Source organism: Herpailurus yagouaroundi, unplaced genomic scaffold (assembly GCF_014898765.1).
Source record: "Herpailurus yagouaroundi ecotype Mexico unplaced genomic scaffold, PumYag 67793, whole genome shotgun sequence".
Classification (NCBI taxonomy): Eukaryota; Metazoa; Chordata; class Mammalia; order Carnivora; family Felidae; genus Herpailurus; species Herpailurus yagouaroundi.
The window spans coordinates 25,175,128-25,195,713 of record NW_024420586.1 but is presented as its reverse complement, the minus strand read 5'-3'; the positions used below and the strand labels follow the sequence as shown (position 1 = coordinate 25,195,713).

General features: G+C 45.8%; 1 long non-coding RNA gene across 1 annotated transcript; it reads left to right on the top strand.

Annotated features, from left to right (window-relative positions):
• The first annotated feature begins 543 nt into the window (after positions 1-543).
• Positions 544-8,801, top strand: LOC121026038 (uncharacterized). The gene is made up of 3 exons (XR_005788239.1): positions 544-771; positions 925-1,031; positions 5,840-8,801. It is a non-coding gene; the product is annotated as an uncharacterized LOC121026038 (long non-coding RNA).
• Positions 8,802-20,586: the final 11,785 nt, after the last annotated feature.

Sequence of the window (20,586 nt, the reverse complement as noted above, 5' to 3'; positions counted from 1 at the left end):
TGGTGGGATATGAGGGGGAGCACGGAATGGAACGTGTGCAGGGGGAGGAAGACTTTCGAGTCTATTTAGTTGTGTTGGAGTGAACTGAAGATTGACTGACTCCTGGGACATTAACATGAAACTGCCCTTCACGGGCCGCACACATAAAAGAGCTTGAAAGGCGGGAATGAAGAGTTAACCAGACAGTGCAGCTCTGGGGCATACCATTGTGCCACATGGAAATGGAACGGTCTGCTCTGGGAGGTACCACGGGTGGGGGGGAGGGTGTCGTGTATTTTGGAAGAAACCACTATGTATGTAGGGACACGAAAGGTCTCTTCGTTTTGCGCGTGCATCGGCTCGGCTCCAAAACGAGAAGACCACGGCGCTGCCCTCACCGACCTGAGCCTCAGTGAGGGCGATGGTGGACCCCACCCTCAGCCTAAAGCCTCCACCCATCCGGAAGCCACCTCCCACCAGGATCTTACGTCTGGTTGGCTCTGAAGACTCGAATCAACAGCAGGGTGGGGTGGGGTAGAAGGCTGCGGAGCAATGATTGGCTCCGCTATGAGAAGGGCGGGATCAAGCCCTGCTCTGAGTGCTGATTGGCCACCGCAAGATCGCCCACCCAAGCTCTTCCAGGGTACCGAGGTTTTCGGGAATCACTTATAGGCTACGAGCGGGTCGTCTGGCTCCGTGCTGCTATTGGCTGCTGACTTGGCGCAGGCGCTATGGCCCCTGCGTTGGCGTTCGCGGTTGCAGAGGCAGGGCTTTGGCTACGGGAGACCATAGGTTCGAATCCCGCCTGGGAACTTCAGTTTGCGCACCTGTAAAGAAGCTGGCATTATTGGCTAGCACAGAATGTGTCGGGTAACCTTTTCTATTCTCTTCTACCTGTTCTCTTTTTAAAACAATGCTTATTGTGTCCCATTATATTGATTTCAGGACCCACTCACTGTTCACGGCAGCACTGAGAAAAATTCTTCACTGGGGTTCCTGACAGCTGTATTTCAGGCTACCTGCAGGTCCGAGTTCTGCAGAGAAGGTTCAAGGTGATCTCATGATTCTACTCTAAAACATCTCCTCCTCCCCCCAGAGAGGATGACTTGGAGGCTCCCTGCCCCCTCTGGACCAGGCCTGAGTAAGGGTGTGTGGAGGAGTGTGTGTGTGCGTGCGTGTGTGTGTGTAGGGGAGTAGGGAGAGGGGGTGGGCCATAAATGCATCATAACTGCATAATTTCATGCTCTGGGATGGAGAAGTGTGTGGCATTTAAAGGGGAATTTTGAAAAGGGCAAGATGTAACTGAATGATAAACTTTTTAATGATGGGATTTTAGGCATGAGGCAGGGGAGGTGTTTGGCTGAGTGTAGGTAAGTAGAAGGAAAGTGGTTCTCAAGCCAGTCAACTCATCCTAAGGTAGCTCTTACATGCTACATGCAGCTTGGAGGTCTGTGTCACAGAGATCTAGGTCTTCCAGGTGTTTGTGGGGGCTCTGTCTCAGGGTGAGAAGTCTCTAAGCTGTTTGGGGATCTTTGTATTAGGATGTGCAGGGGTTTTTTTTTTTCTCTTAAAATGGAATTTCATTGTGTTTTGTTGGCATTTCTCTGACTACTGTTGGGGCTTAATACTGTTTTCTGAGCTTGTTGGCAAGATGTGTTTCTTAAGTTTTACAAATTCCCTTTTACATCCTTTAATCTTTTTGAAAAATTATTTTAAAATCATTTTAGACTTAGAGAAAATTGCACAAATAGTGCAGAGAGTTCCTGTATACCCTTCACCCTGCTTCCCCTAGTGTAAAGGACTTACATAACCACAGTGCGAGCTTAAAAACAGGAAATGAATACTATTGTTCATGAACTGTTGCTCACCTGTTTTCTGTCTGTGACCACGGTGTGAAATATCTGTCCATTTTGGACCCAGCGCTCTCTTGGGTTCTATGTCCCATGCTGTGATGCCTCTGAACTTGGTGTATGTTTCTAGATGCTGGGTCTCTCACTTCCTTGGGGGTTTCTGTCTCAGAGAATGGTATCTTTGATCTGTTAGGGTCTCTTCAGGGCATATCCTCTCTGAGCTGTTTTGGGCTTTCGTGTTCAGGGTGTGAGGTCTCTGAGCACTCTTTTTTTTTTTTTTTTTTTTTTTTTGATACAGACAGCAAGTGTGAGCGCATGAGCCGGGGAAGTGCAGAGGGAGAGGGAGAGAGAATCTCAAGCAGGCTCCATGCTCAGCATGGAGTCCAACATGGGGCTCGATCCCATGACCCTGAGATCATGACCTGAGCCAAAGTCGGACGCTTAACCAACTGAGCCACCCAGGTGCCTGGTTCTCTGAGTACTTTGGTAGTCTAAGTTCAAAGCTATGTGAAAAAAAAAAAAAAAAAAAGCTATGTGTACTCCCAGTTGGTTTTTATTGGTCTCTGTCAGAGATTATGAGGTCAGTCAATACTTTCGGATTCTGTGTCCAGGGCAGGATTTCTCAACCTCAGCACTATTGACATTTTGGACTGGAAAATTCTTTGTTATGGAGGGCATTGTGGGATGTCGTACTAGTTTGCTAGGGCTGTTTAAATTTTTTTTTTCAACGTTTATTTATTTTTGGGACAGAGAGAGACAGAGCATGAACGGGCAAGGGGCAGAGAGAGAGGGAGACACAGAATCGGAAACAGGCTCCAGGCTCTGAGCCATCAGCCCAGAGCCCGACGCGGGGCTCGAACTCACGGACCGCGAGATCGTGACCTGGCTGAAGTCGGACGCTTAACCGACTGCGCCACCCAGGTGCCCCTGCTAGGGCTGTTTAAAAAAAAAAAAGGTACCACAAACTGGGGGGCTTAAGCAACAGAAATTTATTTTCTCATAGTTCTGGAAGCTAGAAGTCTGAGATCCTGGTGTCAGCAGGTTTGTTTCCTTCTGAGGGCTGAGAACAACAATCTGTTCATGCCTCTCTCCTAGCTTCTGGTAGTTTGCTGGCAGTCTTTGACGTTCCTTGGCTTCCGCTGCATCAGCCCAGTTTCTTCCTTCATCTTCACATGGTGTTCCGTGTGTGTGTGTGTCCGAATTTCCCTTTTTTATAAACACACCAGTCATATTGGATCAGGGGCCCACCCTACTCCAGGAATACGACCTCATTTCACATCTGCAGCGACCCTCTTTCCAAATAAGGCCACAATCTGAGGCCCTAAGGGTTAGGACTTCAACATACGAATTTGAGGTGTGTGGGGGGGCATAATTCAATCATAAAAGATGTTTACCGTGGGAAAGAAAGGAAAGAGGGAGGGAAGGAGGGAGCAGTCCCCAACATCCAATGTTGTCTTGGTACTCCCAACTAGGCCATGTTATTCTCCTGTTAGATATAAACAGTCTCAAGAATACTCTGAGACCAAGGTTACTCTGAGACCGTGATAAAACGAGACAACGCAAAGCTACTTTAAAATGTTGTCTAAGCACAGACAAAAACTGGTCATTGTGCCACCTCCCCAGATACCAAACATCCCCCTCTCTTGGTTAAAACGAATGACTGCTGCTTCTTTACCGATTTCCGCTTTATCCTTACTCTAGTCTGCCCTCGCTGTAGATAAGATTTATTGAGATACCTAGTCATCAAATTGCTCTCACTTTCTGACAGTGTCCAATCTAGAGTGAGCCCCACTTCTTTCGATCTTCTACCAAAACCACTCAACTGAAGTCCTGATCCTATAACTGGTTCTTTCTTTTTTTAAAAAAATTTTTTAATGTTTATTTATTTTTGAGAGACATAGACAGAGCATGAGTGGGGGAGGAGCAGAGAGAGGGGGAGACACAAAATCCAAAGCAGGGTCCAGGCTTTGAGCTGTCAGCATAGAGCCCCACATGGGGCTCAAACCCACGAACCATGAGATCATGACCTGAGCCCAAGTCGGAGGCTTAAATGACTGTGCCACCCAGGCACCCCTGGTTCTTTGTTTATTGTTTTTTTTTTTTAATTTTTTAATGTTTATTAATTTTTGAAAGACAGAGACAGAACACAAGCAGGGGTGGGACAGAGAGAGAGGGGGACACAGAATCTGAAACAGGCTTCAGGCTCTGAGCTGTCAGCACAGAGCCCGACGTGGGGCTCGAACTCACGGACAGTGAGATCATGACCTGAGCCAAAGTCAGATGCTCAACTGACTGAGCCACCCAGGCACCCCTCTTTGTTTTGTTTTTTTTTTAAATACTTTTTAATTTTTTTAGTAAGCTCTATGCCCAACATAGGGCTTTGAACTCATGACCCTGAGATGAAGAGTCACATGCTCTTCTGACTCAGCCAGCCAGGCACCCCTGATTGGTTCTTTCGGATACCCTCTTACTAAGACGTCTCTTGGCTCCCATGGTGTGCGTTCTCCCTCAGTGAAATGCATAATGAACCCTACTTGTTCAATTATAGGTATGTTCCCGGGGGGTCTTTGGCTAAAGGTGGCATCCCTGATCTCTACCCACTAGATGCCAGCCAGTAGCACCTCTCCCCTCCCAGCTGTGACAACCAAAAATGTCCTCAGGTATTGCCACATGTACTCTGGGGGGCAAATTGCCTCTGGTGGAGAGCCACTGGTACAGGGTATGAAGTGTTTGAGCAGTTTGGGAGTCTTTGTCTCAAGTTTGCATTCTCTGAGATGTGTTTGGGTCTATTCCTCAGGATATGAAGTCACTCATCTGTGTTAAAGTCTCTGTCCCAATGTTTGAAAGCCCTGAGCTCTTTGGGGTGCTGTATAAGGAATGAGTGATCTCTGCCAGAATTCGGACATGAGGTATTTGTGGTGCATGCGTGCACATGCACACACGCACCACCCTCCCCCCCCCCCAACACCATCCTGGCTATATGCCAGTTCAGAAAGGATGTGAGAAATGGGGGTCGTGTGATTGGTAGTGAAGTGCTCCGCATGAATTCACAGCCACCCCAGCTTCCTTGTCTAGACCAGGAAATACAGGTGGCCACTTCCTTCAGAACCTCTGTCTTGCCCTTTGTTCTGGAGGTCACAGAGTCTCCCTTGATCCCATTTGTGGAGATTATGTTGTGGGAAGGTGTTTGTCGTGTCTCCTCGCACCAGCCCCAGAGTGGAGAGCCCTGTCTTGGGATGGATTGTTCAGATGGATGTTGGAGTCTATTTCCCCTCAGGCCTTGTCCACATCCAGGACACATGGGTGTTTGGGGCCTGGTAGAACCTGTTTCAGAGCCTGGAACCCCCAAGTCCTGGTTGGATAGAAGGGGAGTCCAGTGTTTTAGAGGTTTTGCAAGACTGCTCTGAGTACAAATGGACTCTCCTGATTTCAGCCCCCTCCCCCCTAATCATGCATCCCTTCTGAAAGCAAAATTCAGGGTTGGGGAAAGGGGTGAGGTACAGGTAAATGCTATCTCTGGCCAGGGGGCCAGTGTGTGCGTGAGACGGTCTCAGTTGGACCATGGGAGTCATGTGCACATATTGCTTAATATAAATGTGCGTTGGGTTCAATAAAGAGTAAATATTCTCTAGAATTGTGTTTCCATCTCTGGTAAACCCATAGTTTGCCTTCAGCTGAACCTTTGAGAACATACATAATAGGGTGCGCAGTGAGAAAACAGTGAGAAAAAACACTTTTCCTTGTGAAAACTGTAAATCCTGTTATAAGAGAGACAGGTTTGTCCTTTTATGCAAGAGACAGGGTTTGAGCTCTAGAGAGGGGCTTTGGGGGAGGGCGCAGGGCCTCGGTGAGTCAAAGAAGTCAGAAGTTAAAAAATATAGTTTGAACTAAATGAAAACGAAAATAAAACTTACCAAGTTTGTGGGATACAGCAAAGCAGGGCTTACATAGAGGAAATTTTTAAGGCATTTTGGCTTCTGTCTTGCTCTTTCTTGGATCACGCCCTCTAGTGGAAGCCAGCCATCCTGTCGCGAGGACACTCAAGCAGCTGCATGGAGAGATCTACTTACCAGAGAACTGAGGTCCCCCAGCCCAAAGCCATCACCAAATTGCCAGCAATGTGAGTGATCCAGCTTGGAAGCAGCGCTTCCGGCCCCACTCAAGCCTTCCAATGACTGCAGCCTGAGAGACCCAAAGCCAGAGCCATGCAGCTAAGCTGCTCCTGAATTCCCAGCTCCCCCAAACTGTGTGAGATGATTAGTGTTTGCTGTTGTTTCAAGCTGCTAAGTTTTGGGTTCATTTGTGGCGTTTCTGAGCTCTCTGAGGGTCTGTGTCTAGGGTTTGAGATTTCTGAGCTTTTTGTGGCCTATATCCATATCTGGGTGTTGGGGACACTCCATGTTGCACATTTTTAGGTCTCTGATCTCTTTGGGGTCTCTCTCTGGGTTTTTAGGCCTCTGAACTATTTGGGGATCTGTGTCTGAAAGCATGGGGATTCTGGGCTGTTTCTGGTTCATGTCCAGGACATGATCATAACTGTTTGGGATCCTTTAATCCCAGGGTATGATGTCTCTAAGATAACTTTGTACTTGAGTCCAGAACTTGAAGTCTCTGAGCTCCTTTGCAGTCTGTGTTCTGGGTGTGAGATCTTTGAGGTATTTGGGAGTCTGTATCTCTGGTTTCACAGCCGTGAACGCTTTGGAGGACTGTATGTAGGTTTTGTTTGTTCTTTTAGGTGTATGGAGTTTTAAGTCCCAGGAAGAGACATCACCGAGGTGACTGGAATCTGCATCCAGGTGTTCAAACAGTTTGGGCCCCTGAGTCCCTAGATATGAAGTCCTTGCTGTGTTTGAGAGTCGATGTCCAGATATTGATATTTCTGGTTTTGAGGGCAGGCGGAGCCTGTGTTTCAGGTTGTCAGCTCTCTGAACTATTTCTGGGTGTGTGTCCCAGTATGTAAAGTTCCTGAGTTGTTTATGGGTGTGTGTCCCAAATGTGTGGGGTCCTGGACATGGCTGTGGCTCTGTGTTGTAGTATATGAGGTCTCTGTTCATGGGTGTATGTGGCAGCGTGTGAGGTAACTGAACTCCTTGAGTGTGTGTGTACGAGATCATAAGGTCTCTGATCTGTTTGGGTGTGTGTTTCCCAGCATGAGAATTTTTTATTTGTTTGCGGGTGTATATTCCATGGTGTTAGTTCTCTAATCTGTTCGGATGTGTATGTCCTGGGTGTGAGGTTTCTGCTATGCTCATGGGTATATGGTCTAATGGTGTAAAGGTTTCTGATCCACCTAGGGGTATATGTCCCAGGGTATGAGGTCTCTGATCTGTTTGTCATTGTATGTCTCAGGATGTGAGGTCTCTCTTCTGGATGCATGTCAAGGGTAGGAGGTCTCTAATCTGTTTTTAGTTTTATGTCCCCGGATGTTAGATCTCTGGTCTCTGTGGGTATATATGCCAACGGGTGAGCTCTCTGTCATGTTTGTGGGTATATGTCCCAATAGATGAGGTCTCTGAGGTCTTTGTGGATATATTTTCCTGGTCGGTATGTTTCTGAGCTTTTTTGGTTATGTTTTGGTTATGTTCTCTCAGGGCACTCTGGTCCATTTGTTGGGTGTATGTTGCAGGATGATAAGGATTGTCTGTCTGAGGGTGTATGTCCCAGGGTGTGAGGGTATCTGCTGTGTTTGTGGGTGTATGTCTCTGAGTGTGATATATCTAAAATGTTTGTGAGTATAGTTCCCAAGATATAAGTTCCCTGAACTCTTTGTGGGTGTGTGTCCCAGAAAAGGAAATCTATGATCTATTTGTGAGCATATGTTCCAGAACATGAGGTCTCAGAGCTGTCTGTCCCTGTGTGTGTCCCAATATGTGAGGTCTCTCTTCATGGGTGTAGATCAAAGGTACGAGTTCTCTGGTACTTTTGTGTTGGTACCTCCCAGGGAATAAGGCCTCTGAGCTGTCCGGGGTTGGGGAATTTCACATAATGTGAGTTCTCAAGTATGGTTGTGGCTATATGACCTAGCATATAGGTCTCTGATCTCTTTGGGTGTGTATGTTCCATAGTTTGAAGTCTCTGAGCTCTTTATTGATGTATATTCCAGGATGTGAGGTCTCTGATTTTCTTGTTGTTATATACTGCTAGTACGCGAGTCTGCCTTCACTGGTATATGTCAAAGTCCATTTGTGTGTGTATTTCCCAGTGTATGAGGTCCTTGATCTGTTTCCAGGTGTATGTTCCAGAGTAAGAAGCCTCTAATATGTCTCTGATCTTTTCATAAATGTATCAGGAGCTTGAGGTCCTTCATCCCTGTGGTTGTAATTCCCGGAGGCCTTGTCCGTGTTGTGTGTGTGGCTCTACGTCCAAGAATATTACGTATCTGTATTGTTTCTGCAAGTATGCCCCAGTTGTGACGTCTCTGATCTCTTTGTGGGTATATTCATCAGAATGGGAGATCTCTGATATGTTTGTGGGTGTATGTCCCAGAGTGTGAGGTCACTAATGTTTGTGCATGTAAACCCTAGGATTTGAGGTCTGTGATATGCTTATCACTATAATTATCAATGTGTGAAATGTCTCTCATGGGTGTATGCCAAAGGGATGAGCTCTCTGATATGTCTGTGTTTATATGAACGTGGGTGTAAGATCTCTTATTTGTTTATGGGTGTATGTCTCAGTGTGTGAGGTTTGTGAGGTTTTGGGGGGTTATATCCCATGGTCTGTTCTGTTTGGGGGTTATTTGCTGGGATATGACGTGTACGTATTTTTATCACTGTATATCCCAGTATGTGAGGTCTCTCAGATGGGTGTATATAGAAAGTGTAAGGTCTTTGATCTATTTGTGGTTATATATCCCTGGGTGTGAGGTCTCTGATAAGTTCGTGGATTTAATTCTTTTTTTTTAAGTTTTATTTTTTAATTTTTTAATTTTTAATTTTTATTTTATTTATTTATTTATTGAGAGAGAGAGTGTAGGAGGGGCAGAAAGAGAGGGAGAGAGAGAGAATCCCAAGCAGGCTCCTCACTGTCAGCTCAGAGCCTAATGCTGGGCTCAAACTCACAAACCATGAGATCACGACCTGAGCTGAAACCAAGAGTTGGCCGCTTAGTTGGCTGAGCCACCCGGGCACCCCACATGGATTTAATTCTTACACTTTGACATTGCCGATCTGTTTGCAAGTGTTATGTCACATGATGTGATATCTCTGATCTTTTCGAGGGTGTAAGACCTGCAGTGTGAAGTGTCTTTCTATCCCTCGTGTATTTCCAAACACATGAGGTGTCTCACCTGTGTGAGGGTGTGTGTCCCATGATGTGAGGCCTCTTACTTATTTGCAGGTATATTCCCAAGATGTGAGCTCTTTTCCTCCCTTTTGAGCATATGTCCCAATTTGCTTCGTTTCTGAGTATATTTCCCGCTCTGTGATGTCTCAGCTGTTTGGGGTGTATACTGCAGGATTTGAGCTCTCTGGTGTATCATACATGTATGTCTCAGGTTCTGAGGTTGCTAATGTCTTTGTGGGTGCGTATCCCAGAATGGGAGTCTCTGATCTGTTTGCGTTTGCCAAGGGTATAAAGTCTGATATGGTTGTGCATATATGTCTCAGGATGTTAGGACCCTAGCTGTTTGTGGGTATATGTCCCAGGATGTGAAGTGTCTGACCTGTTTGGGTGTGTTCGTCCATGGGGGTGAGATTTCTGATCAGTTTTTCAGGAGCATTACGTCCCAGGATGTAATGTCTCTGATCTTATTATGGGTCTAATTCCCAGGATTTAAGGTCTCTGATCACGTATGGATATATGTCCTGGAATGTGTTTCTTTACTTTTTACAAGTATATGTCCCAGGTCGTAGGTTCTCTGATCTGCTAGGGGGTTCTTTGCCAAGATCTGAGGTTTCTGATCTGTTTATGGGTATGTGTCATAGAATGCGAAGTCTTGGCTCTTTTATGGTGTGTTTTATGTCCAGAGTGTCAGGTTTCTGACTTCTCTGTGGTTGTGTGTCATGGTGTGAGGTCTCTTGTCTCTTCCTGTGTGATTCAGTATGTGCTCTCTGGTCGTGAATTTTGACAAGGATGTAAGTTCTCTGATCTGCTTATTGAGTATTGCAGGATATAAAGTCTCTGATCTTCTTGGTGGTGAGTATCCCAGTGTGTGAGGTGTCTGAGCTGTGTGTGTGTGTGTGTGTGTGTGCGTGTGTGTGTGTCCCAGGTTGTGAGGTTTCTTGTCTGTTTAGGAGTGAATGACAGCAGGTGCCATATGTGAACTCTTGATGGGTATATGTTCCAGGCTTTGAGGACTGTGACATGGTAGTCGGTATATGTGCTGGGCGCGAGTGGACGTGAGAACCATAATCTGTTTCTGGATGTACCACCCAGCGTGTGAGGCCTCTGAATTGTTTGTAGGTTTCTGTTGCAGGATTTGAAGTCTGTGATTTCTTTTTTATCTTTAAGTAAACTCTATGCCCAACGTGGAGCTCAAACTCGTGACCCTGAGATCGAGGGTCGCATACTCTACTGACTGAGCTGGCCAGGTGCGCCTAGTCTATGATTTCTTTATGGCTAAACTTTCCAGGCTGTTAGGTCCCTGATCTGTTTGTGGGTGTATATATGAGGTGTGAGTTCCCTGACTGGTCTGTGGGTGTATGTCCCAGGATGTCACATCTCTATCAGTCTGTGCCATGTACGTCATGTCTGAATACTCGCCCCCCCCCCCCAATGATATCCACATCCCAATCCCTGGAACCTGTGATTATGTTAACTTTCTGGCAAAAAGGACTTTGTAGGTATAATGAAGTGAACCACTTTGAGATTGGGATTTCATCCTGGACTATCCAGGTGGGCCTAACATTAAAGTCCTTATATGTGGGAGGCAGGATGGTAAGAGTTGGAAATGGCAGTGTGACAGTGATACAAGCTGAGTCAAAGATGGTGACATAAAGATGGAAACAGACTCATAGAAAGAGCTACCACAACTGAATCAGAGGGAAGCAAAATCGGAGAGAGATTTGAAGAATGAAACCCTGCTGGCTTTGAAGATGGAGGAAAGGGCCATGAACCAGGGAATGCAGCAGCCCCTAAAACCGGAAAATGCCAGGAAATGGATTCTGTGTTGGAGCCTCCAGGAGGAAGGCAGGTCTGCTGACAACTTGATTTTATCTCTGTAAGACTCATTTTCGGGTTTCTGACCCGTAGAAACGTAAGGTAATAAATGTGTGTTATTTTACAACACTAAGATTGCAGTGGTTTGTTTGTTACAGCGGCGGTAGGAAATGACTGCAGCGTCCCAGGTTGGGAGGTCTCCATCTGGTTGTTGGTGCACATCCCAGGATGTGAACTCCACCATCTATTTGTGAGTGTGTGCCTGATGGCAAGAGGTCTCTGATCTGTGTGCAGGCGCATGAACCAGAGTGTGAGGTCTCTGACCTATTTGAGGGTGTATGTCCCAAAATTTGTGGTCTCTGGGATGTTTGTTGGGGTACGTCCCAGAATGTGAGGTCTCTGATCTGTTTGTGTGTGCGTGAAGTCTCTGAGCTGATTTGGGGTGTACGTCCAGTATGTGAGGTCTTTATGATATTTGTGGGTTGCATCCTAGGTTATTAGGTCTCTGATGTGTTTCAGATATATTTCTGATGGTGATGAACTTTCTGCTTTCAATGGTGGTATGTATGCCAGAATCTGAGGTCTTTATTTTCTTAAATATTGTGTTTTTTTAATGTTTATTTATTTCTAAGAGAGAACATGAGCAGGGGAGGGGAAGAGAGAGAAGGAGACAGAGGATATGAAGTGGGCTCTGTGCTGACAGCAGATAGCCTGATGCGGGGCTTGAACTCACAAACTGCAAGATCATGACCTGAGCTGAAGTCAGACGTTTCACCCACAGAGCCACCCAGGTGCCTCCAGAATCTGAGGTCTTTAATGTGTTTAGTTATGAATGTCCAGGGTATGAAGTTTGAAAGAGCTTGTTGTGAGTGTATGTCCCTTGGCCCGAATCCTTTGATCTCTTGTGAGTATATGTCTCTGTATATGAACTCTCTTATCTCTTCGTGGATATATGTCAGAAGAGATTAGTCCTGTGATCTGTTTCTGGCTCTTTTTGCTTTGCTTTGCTTTCTTTTTCTTTTTTTCTGGCTCTTTTTTTCATAACGTGTCTTGTCTCTGATGTACCTTGCAAGCTTATGTTGCAGGATTTGAGATCGCTGATCTGTTTGTGGGCATCTGTTGGTATATAGTCTGTGATGTGTTTTGGAGTCTATCCCAAGATGTGAGCCCCCCGATCTGTTTGTTGGCATATTTCTCAGAGCGTGAAGTGTCTGATCTCTCTGTGGGTATATGTTGTGGGGTTTGAGGTCTGTGGTCTCCGGGTTACATGTTTGAGGTCTGTGGTCTCCTGGTTACATGTCCAGGTTGTGAGGTCTCTAATATGTTTGTTGAAGTGTATCCCAGGATGTGAACCCTCTGATCATTTGTGTGGGGGAGGGCATATAATGCAAGATGCTGATCTGTTCTTCTGTTAAGTGAACCAGGCTGAAAGGACTCTGGCATGTTTGGGGATGTCTTCCAAGATGTGAATTCTCTGCTCTGTTTCTGAATCCACGTCCTAGGATGTGAGGTTTTAGAGCTATTTGTGGATGTATATTAGGCATGAGTTCCCTGAGCCGTTTGAGGGTCTCTATCTCAGCTTGTGAGGCCTCTGATGCTTTTGGCTTTATTTGCGAGTATATGAGATTTCTGATTGTATCCTTGAACATGTAACGGGATGCAATATTATTTGTTAAAGTTTGTGTATCCAGGGTATGAGGTTTCTGAGCTCTTTGTGGGTACCCATCTCAGGGGTGAGGCTTCTGATCTGTTTGCAAGTATGTGCTTCAGGATTTGAGCTCTCTCATCATCTTGTGGCTGTGTGCCCCAAGATGTCAAGCATCTTTAATTACCCTGGGTCTATTTCCCAGGATATGAGGTTGTCTCTAATGTGTTGTGGGTTACTGTTGCAGGGTTTGGGGTCTCCAAGCCATTAAAAAAAACTTTTTTAATTAATTAATTTTTTACATTTATTTATTTTTGAGAGACAGAGCACAAGTGGGGGAGGGGCAGAGAGAGAAGGAGACACAGAATCCAAAGCAGTCTCCAGGCTCCTAGCTGTCAGTACAGAGCCTGATGCGGGGCTTGAACCCACAAACCGTGAGATCGTGACATGAGCTGAAGTCAGACGCCCAACTGACTGAACCACCCGGGCGCCCCTAATTTATTTATTTTTGAGAGAGAGAGAGAGAGAGAGAGAGAGAGAGCGCGAGCAGGGGGGAGGGAGAGAGAGAGAATTCCCAAGCAGGCTCCATGCTGTCAGCACAGAACCGAACGTGGGGCTCGAACTCACGAGCTGTGAAATCATGACCTGAGCCAAAACCAAGAGTTGGATGCTTAACTGACTGAGCCACTCAGGAGCCCCTCTGAGCCATTTTTGCTTGTATTTCTCAGATAAGGTCTCTGATCCGTTTGCGTGTGTATATCACAATATACAAGTGGGGGTTTTTTTTGGTGTGGGGGGGACTTTTGCTTGTTGGTCAATGGTATGAGGTCTGTTCTGTTTGTGTGTATGTGTCCCAATTTTTGAGGTCTCAGACCCGTTTATGGGCATATGTCCCAGAATGTGTGTCTCTCTATTCTTAGACTCACGTCTGAGGGAAGGAGGTCTCTGGTCACTTTCTAGATGTATGACTCCAGCTGAGGGGTGTGAACTATTTCTAGTGCATGGCCCAGGATTTTGGGTCCCTGAGCTCTTTTGGAGGTGTGTGTTTTGTGATTGGAGGCCTCTTACTATTTGTGCGTGTGTGTGTCTCTCCTCTGCTGACTTAAGGCCTCCTAAAGATGCCCATGTCCTAATCCTTGGACCCTGTGAAGATGAGACATTACATGTTAAAAGTTACTTTGAAGCTGTGATTAAATTAGGCATTTTGCGATGGGAAGGTGTTCTTAGATTTTCTGGGTGGGCCCACTGTAGTTACAAGGGTCCCGAAATGAGGGGGACAGGACGGTTATTGTCACTGAGTGCAAAGTAATGACACAAGCCAGGTTAGACACAGTGATCTGATGATGGAGAATTTGTGGGTGTGCATCCCGGCTTGTGAGATCCTTGAGATGTTCATGGGGATATATTCTGGGATGTGTAATTTGGTACTGTGTGTATATGTCTGTACTCGGCCAAATAATAGGACTCCAGAGATGTCCAGTAAAGGACATGTGACCAGGAAGCCCTAGTCAGGGAGGAGATTGATGATGGGGGCAGAAATCAGAGAAATTTGAAGATGAGTGCTGAGGGCTTTGCAGGTAGAGGAAGGGGCCAGGGGCCAAGAATACAGGCAGCTCTGGAAACTAGAAAAGGCAAGGAAGTGAATTCTCCCCTAGAGTCTCCAGAAGGAACACAGCTCTGTTCACACTTGAGTTTAATACTCTGAGACCCATTTTCGGGTTTCTAACCTCCACAAATATAATATAATAAATAAATTTGTGTTTTTCCCCGACACTAAATTGTGGTGATCTCTCACAACAGCAATAAGAAGCAAATACAGTGTCCTGGGTTGTGAATTTTCTGTCTGGTTGTCTGGACACATCCTAGAAATGGGTGTGTGAGGGTGTCTGCTGGTGGAGGCCTCTGATCTGTATGTGGGTGTATGAACCAGGGCAAGAGGTCTCTGGCCTGTTTGTGAGTATGTGTCCTCAGATGTGAGGTCTCTGTGCTGATTTTGTGTTTATATGTTAGGTCTCTGGAGGTGTTTGTGAGTTATGTCTAGGCTGTTAGGTCTCTGATATTTTATGGATATTTCCAAGATTTCTGCTTTGTTTGGTTATATATGTCCCAGGATGAGAGGTCTCTGATCTACTCAAATGTATATATCTAGGTGTGAGACTCGCAGCTCGTTGTGAGTATCTTTCATTTGGCTCGAGTCTCTGATCTTTTCGTGGGTTTGTGTCCCCACAATATGAACTCTCTGAACTCCTTGTGGGCATTTTCTGGTGTCCAGTACATAATCAGACTCGAGGTATTTCTCCTAGACTGTGAGGTCTCATACTTGATCGTAGGTATACATTGCAAGACTGTGGGTATGTGTCTCGGGCTGTGAGGTCTCTCATCTGTTTGTGGGAACATTTCTCAGATGAGGTCTCCATTCAGTTTTTGCCTTTCTATCACAGTATTTGAGTTTCTGATCTCTTTGCGTGTGTAAAGGTGTGAGGTGTCTTCTGTTTGTGGTTACATGTCCCAGGGTGAGAGGTCCCCACCCTGTGTGTGGGTATATGACACAGAATGTGTGCCTCACTCTTTTTCTGGATGTATGTCCAAGGGTGGGAGGTCTCTGATCTCTTTGGAATCATGTGATGTGGGTGTGTATATCTCAGGATGGGATGCTTTTTTTTTAAATTTTTTAAGTAAATTCTATGCCCACTGTGGGGCTCGAACTCACGACCCTGAGATCAAGAGTCGCATGCTCCAACAACTGAGCCAGCCAGGCACCCCAGAATGGGATGTTTTTAATTGCTTGTGTATGTACATCTAAGGTTGGTAGAGTAAAGGTCACTGAAAGATGTCCATGTTCTAATCTTTGGAACATGTGATTATGTGACCTTACATGTCAAAAAGGTCTTTTGCAGGGACACCTGGGTGGCTCAGTCGGTTAAGCATCCGACTTTGGCTCAGGCCATCATCTCGCGATTTTGTGAGTTCAAGCCCCGCGTTGGGCTCTGTGCTGACAGCTCAGAGCCTGGAGCCTGCTTCTGATTCTGTATCTCCCTCTCTCTCTGCCCTTCCCCCACTCACACACACATATTCTCTCTTTCAAAAATAAATAAACGTTTTAAAAAATTTAAAGAAAAGGTCCTTTGCAAATGTGATAAAACAATTATCTTGAGATGGGGGATAGTAGCCTGGATTTTCCAGGCGAGTCTAATATAATCACAAGCGTCCTCACAGGAGAGAGGCAGGACATTCAGCCTGAGAAGCAGATGTGGCGACAGAAATAGAAATCAGGGGCGCCTGGCTGGCTCAGTTGGCTAAGCGTCTTGCTCTTGCTTTTGGCTTGGGTCATGCCTAATCTCTTGGTTCATGAGTTCGAGCCCCACGTTGGGCTCCACGCTGACAGTGTGGAGCCTGCTTGGGATGCTCTCTCTCCCTCTCTCTCTGCCCTGTACCTCTCTCTCTGTCTCTCACAGTAAATAAGTAAACTTTAAAAAAAAAAGAAATCGAAATCAAAGAGGATGAGAGAGAGAGAGAGAGAGAGAGAGAGAGAGCATTCTGAGAATGAAACACTGCTTTGAAGTTTGAGGATGGGGCCATGAGCCAAAAAATGCAGGCAGCTCGAGAAACTAGAAAAGGCAAGGAAATGGATTCTGTCCCTAGAGCCTCCAGGAGCAATGAAATTCTGCCAACAACTTGATTTTAGCCCTTTGAAACCCGTTGTCGGGTTCTGACCTGTGGAAAGGTAAGATAGTAAATTTGTGTTGTTTCATGACACTAAAATTGTAACGTGTTACAGCAGCGGTAGAAAATGACTACAGTGTCCCAGGTTTTGAGGTCTCTATCTGGTTGTCAGTGCACATCCCAGGATGTGAACTCCAGCATCCGTTTGTGAGTGTGCATTTGGTGGCAGGAGGTCTCTGATCTGTGTGTGGGCATATGAACCACAATGAGAGGTTTCAGAATGGTTGAGGGGGTGTGTCCCAGGCCTCGTGGTCTCATAACTGTTTGTGGGAATATGTCTTACAATGTGAGGTTTCCAATCAGGTTGTGTGCACATGTCCTAGGATGTCAGGTGTCTGAGCTGATTTGGGGAATGTGTTCTATTATGTGAGGGTTCTCAGATGTTTGTGGGGTATGTTCCAGTTGTTAGGTCTCCGTTCTGTTTGGGGGGTATTTCCAGTGGTAGGAGATTTCTGATTTGATCATGTATATATACCAGCATGTTAGATCTCTGCTTTATTTAGATTCCTATGTCCAGAGCACACAAGGTCTCTGAACTCTGTGGGTATCTATCCCTTGACTTGAGGCCTCTGATTTGTTTGCTGATAAATGTCCCAGCACATGAGCTCTCTGATATGTTTGTGGATCTGTGTTATAAGATTTCAGGTCTGTAATCTGTTTCTGGTGTTTCCTTAGCCTGTGAGGTCTCTGACTTGATTATGGTTGTGTGTTACAGGATTTAAGGTCTCTGATCCGTCTGTGGGTCTGTGCCTCGGGTACAGATGGCCTCTGCGTTGTTGGGGGATTATATCCCGGAATGTGAACTTTATGATCTATTTTTTATGTATGACTCCAGGCTTAAGGTTTCTGATCTGTCTGTGGGTACATGTTGCAGATTCTGAACTCTGTGGTTTCTTTGTGGTTACATGTCCAGGTTGTAAGGTCTCTAATCTGTTTGTGGGTACATATCTCAGGATTTCAGCTCCCCGATCTGTTTGATGGTACATGTCACATGGTGTGAGGGCTTTGGGCTCTTTGTGGCGTTTGAAGTCTCTGATCTGTTTGCGGCTCTGTGTCCAAGTTGTGAGGTCTGGAATCTCTTTGTTGGTGTATGTCCAAGATGTGCATTCCCTGATGTGTTTGTGGGTAGTCTGATGGTCTGAAATGTCTCATGTGTTCACTGGTCAGTGAACCAGAATGTGAATCTCCTGACCTGTTTGAGGGTGCTCTCCTAGGATCTGAGTTCTCTTATCTGTTTGCTTTCAGCATGCCCTAGGAAATGTTTGGTCTCTGAGCTCTTTTTTTCTTTTTTGACAGGGACAGAGAGAGAGTGCAAGCAGCGTAGGGGCAGAGAGAGTGGGAGACAGAAGATCCAGAGCGAGCTCCGTGCTCACAGCAGAAAGCACCATGCGGGGCTCAAAATCACAAACCTCAGATCACGACCTGAGCTGAAGTCGGATGCTTAACCGACTAAGCCACCCAGGCGCCCCTATATGTTGATATACATGTATCTGATCTGAAGGTGTATGTCCAGGCTGTGAGGTTATTGAGCTCTTAGTGGGTCATTTTCCTTGGTTTGAAACCTCTGACCTATTTGAGAGCATGTCCCAGAATACAACCCCTCCGATCCTTTTATGGGCATATGTTGCAAGATCTCAGGTCTGTGATGGGTTTCTGGCTCTTTTTCTTAACATTGAGGCCTCCAACTTGATTGTGGGTATATGCTGTAGGATTTGAGACCTCTGGTTTGTCTGTGGGCAGCTATCTCGGGTTGTGAGGCTTCTCGTCTTTTGGTGGGTGTACATCTCCAGGTCTCTGCACTTATTCTGGCTGTATGCCCTGCATGTAAGGCCTCTAACCTGTTTGTAGTTTCAGGTGGCAAGATTTGTGGGCTGTGATCTCTTTTTAGTAGTATTTCTCACATGAGGTCTTCTGATCTGTTTGTGAGTGTATATCACAGTATGTGAGTGTCTAGTCTCTGTGCGGGTTTATCAAGGGTGTGAGGCCTATTCAGTTTGCTGTTACATGTCCAAATTTGTGAGGTAGGACCTGTTTGTGGGTTTGTCTAAGAATCTGTTTCTCTTTGCAGTTTGTGTGTGTATGACCTGGGTGGCAGGTTCTCTTATGTTTGTGAGTTTCATTCCAAGTGCTTAAGGACTCTGAGCATTTTTTTTTTTGTATTCGTCCCCAAATGTGTGTGTGTCTGTTCTTTTTGGGTGTGTGTTAGAGGGAGGAAAGCGTCTCCCTTATGTGGAAGTGTATGGCTCCAGATGCGAGGTCTGTGAGCTCTTTGTGCATACATGTCTCTTGTCTGAAAAGCAATACCCCAAAGATGTCCACTTCCTAATCCCTGGAACCTTTAATTATGTTAATCTACATGGAAAAGGGGACTTTGCTGATATGATTAAGTTAAGCATCCTGAGATGGGGAAATTATTCTAGATTATCTGGGTATGCCCAGTGTAATCACATGTGTCCTTATATGAGGGACACATGAAGGCAAGAGTCTGAGAACACAATGTAGGAAGAGAAGCAGAGTCAGAAAAAGTGACATGAGGGGTGCCTAGGTGGCTCAGTCAGTTAAGCGTCCGACTTTGGCTCAGGTCATGATCTCACGGTTCCTGGGTTCAAGCCCTGCATCGGGCTCTGTGCTGACAACTCAGAGCCTGGACCCCTCTGTGTCTCCCTCTCTCTCTGCCCCTCCCCTGCTCACACTCTGTCTCTCTCAAAAATAAATAATAAACATTAAAAAAATAAACAAAAAAAGAAAAAGTGGCATGATGAGGGGTGCCTGGATGGTTCAGTCGGTTGAGACTCTTGGTTTTGGCTCAGGTCATGATCTTGTAGTTCATGGGTTCAAGCTGAAAGTGTGGAGCCTGCTTGGGATTTCTCTCTCCCTTTCTCTCTGCCCCTCCCTGGCTTGCACTCGCTCTCGCTCTCTCTCTCTCAATAAATAAATAAATAAACATTAAAATATAACAAAAGAAAAGAAAAAGTGATATGATGACATAAGCGGAGATCAAGAGAAATAAAGGTGGAGATAGATGGATACAGAGAGAGAGAGAGATTTAAAGATGAAATACTGCTGACTTTGAAGGTGGAGGAAAGAGCCACGAGCTCAGGAAGGCAAGTGTCATGTAGGAACTGGATTCTCCCCTAGAACTCCAGAAGGAAGTCAGCTCTACTGACACCTTGGCTTTTACCCTGTAAGACCCCTTGTCAGTCTTCTGAGCTGCAGAAATAGAAGATAATAAATTTGTGTTGTTTTACAACAATAAGATTTGGTGATTTGTTATAGCATCAAGTCCAGAGCCCTGACGAGATTAAGACCTGCACCTTCAAGAAACAGCAGGGGGAGGGGCACCTGGGTGGCTTGGTCAGCTAAGCATTTGACTCAATCTAGGCTCAGGTTGTGATCTCACTGTTCCTGGGATCAAGCCCCGCATCCAGCTCTCCGCTGATGGTGAGGAGTCTGCTTGGGATTCTCTCTCCCTCTCTCTCTGCCCCTCCTCAGCTGGCGCTGTGTCTCTCTCTCCCAAAAAATAAATAAACTTACAAAAAAAGAAATGGGGTAAATGTGGCCTTCTTTTCTTTTCTTTTTTTTTCTTTAGTAGGCTCCAGCCCAACATGGGGTTCAAACTTATGACCCCAAGATCAAGAGTTGCATGCTCTACCAACTAAACCAGCCAGGTGCCCTGTGGCACCTTTTCTTAAAAACAATAAGAACAGGGGCGCCTGGGTGGTGCAGTCTGTTAAGCATCCGACTTCAGCCAGGTCACGATCTCGCGGTCCGTGAGTTCGAGCCCCGCGTCGGGCTCTGGGCTGATGGCTCAGAGCCTGGAGCCTGTTTCCGATTCTGTGTCTCCCTCTCTCTCTGCCCCTCGCCCGTTCATGCTCTGTCTCTCTCTGTCCCAAAAATAAATAAACGTTAAAAAAAAAACAAAAACAATAAGAACAAAAAAAGCCAAACCAAAACAACAACAACAACAAAACCAGGCTGAGAGAGAAACAACTATAGTGTCCCAGGTTATGAGGTCTCTATCTGGCTGTCAGTGCACATCCCAGGATGTGAACACCTCTGTTTGTGAGTGTGTGTATGATGGCAGGGAGTCTCTGATCCATGTGTGCACTTATGAACCAGGGTGTGAGGTCTCTGATCTCTGTAATGGTGTGTGTCCCAGAATTTATGGGTCCAGCTGTTTTGGGGTATATGTCCTAGGAGGGGAGAATCTGATTTTGCATACAGTTCCCAGTATGTGAATTCTCTGAATTGTTGAGATATGTGTGTTCATGGTGTAAGGATTCTGACCTC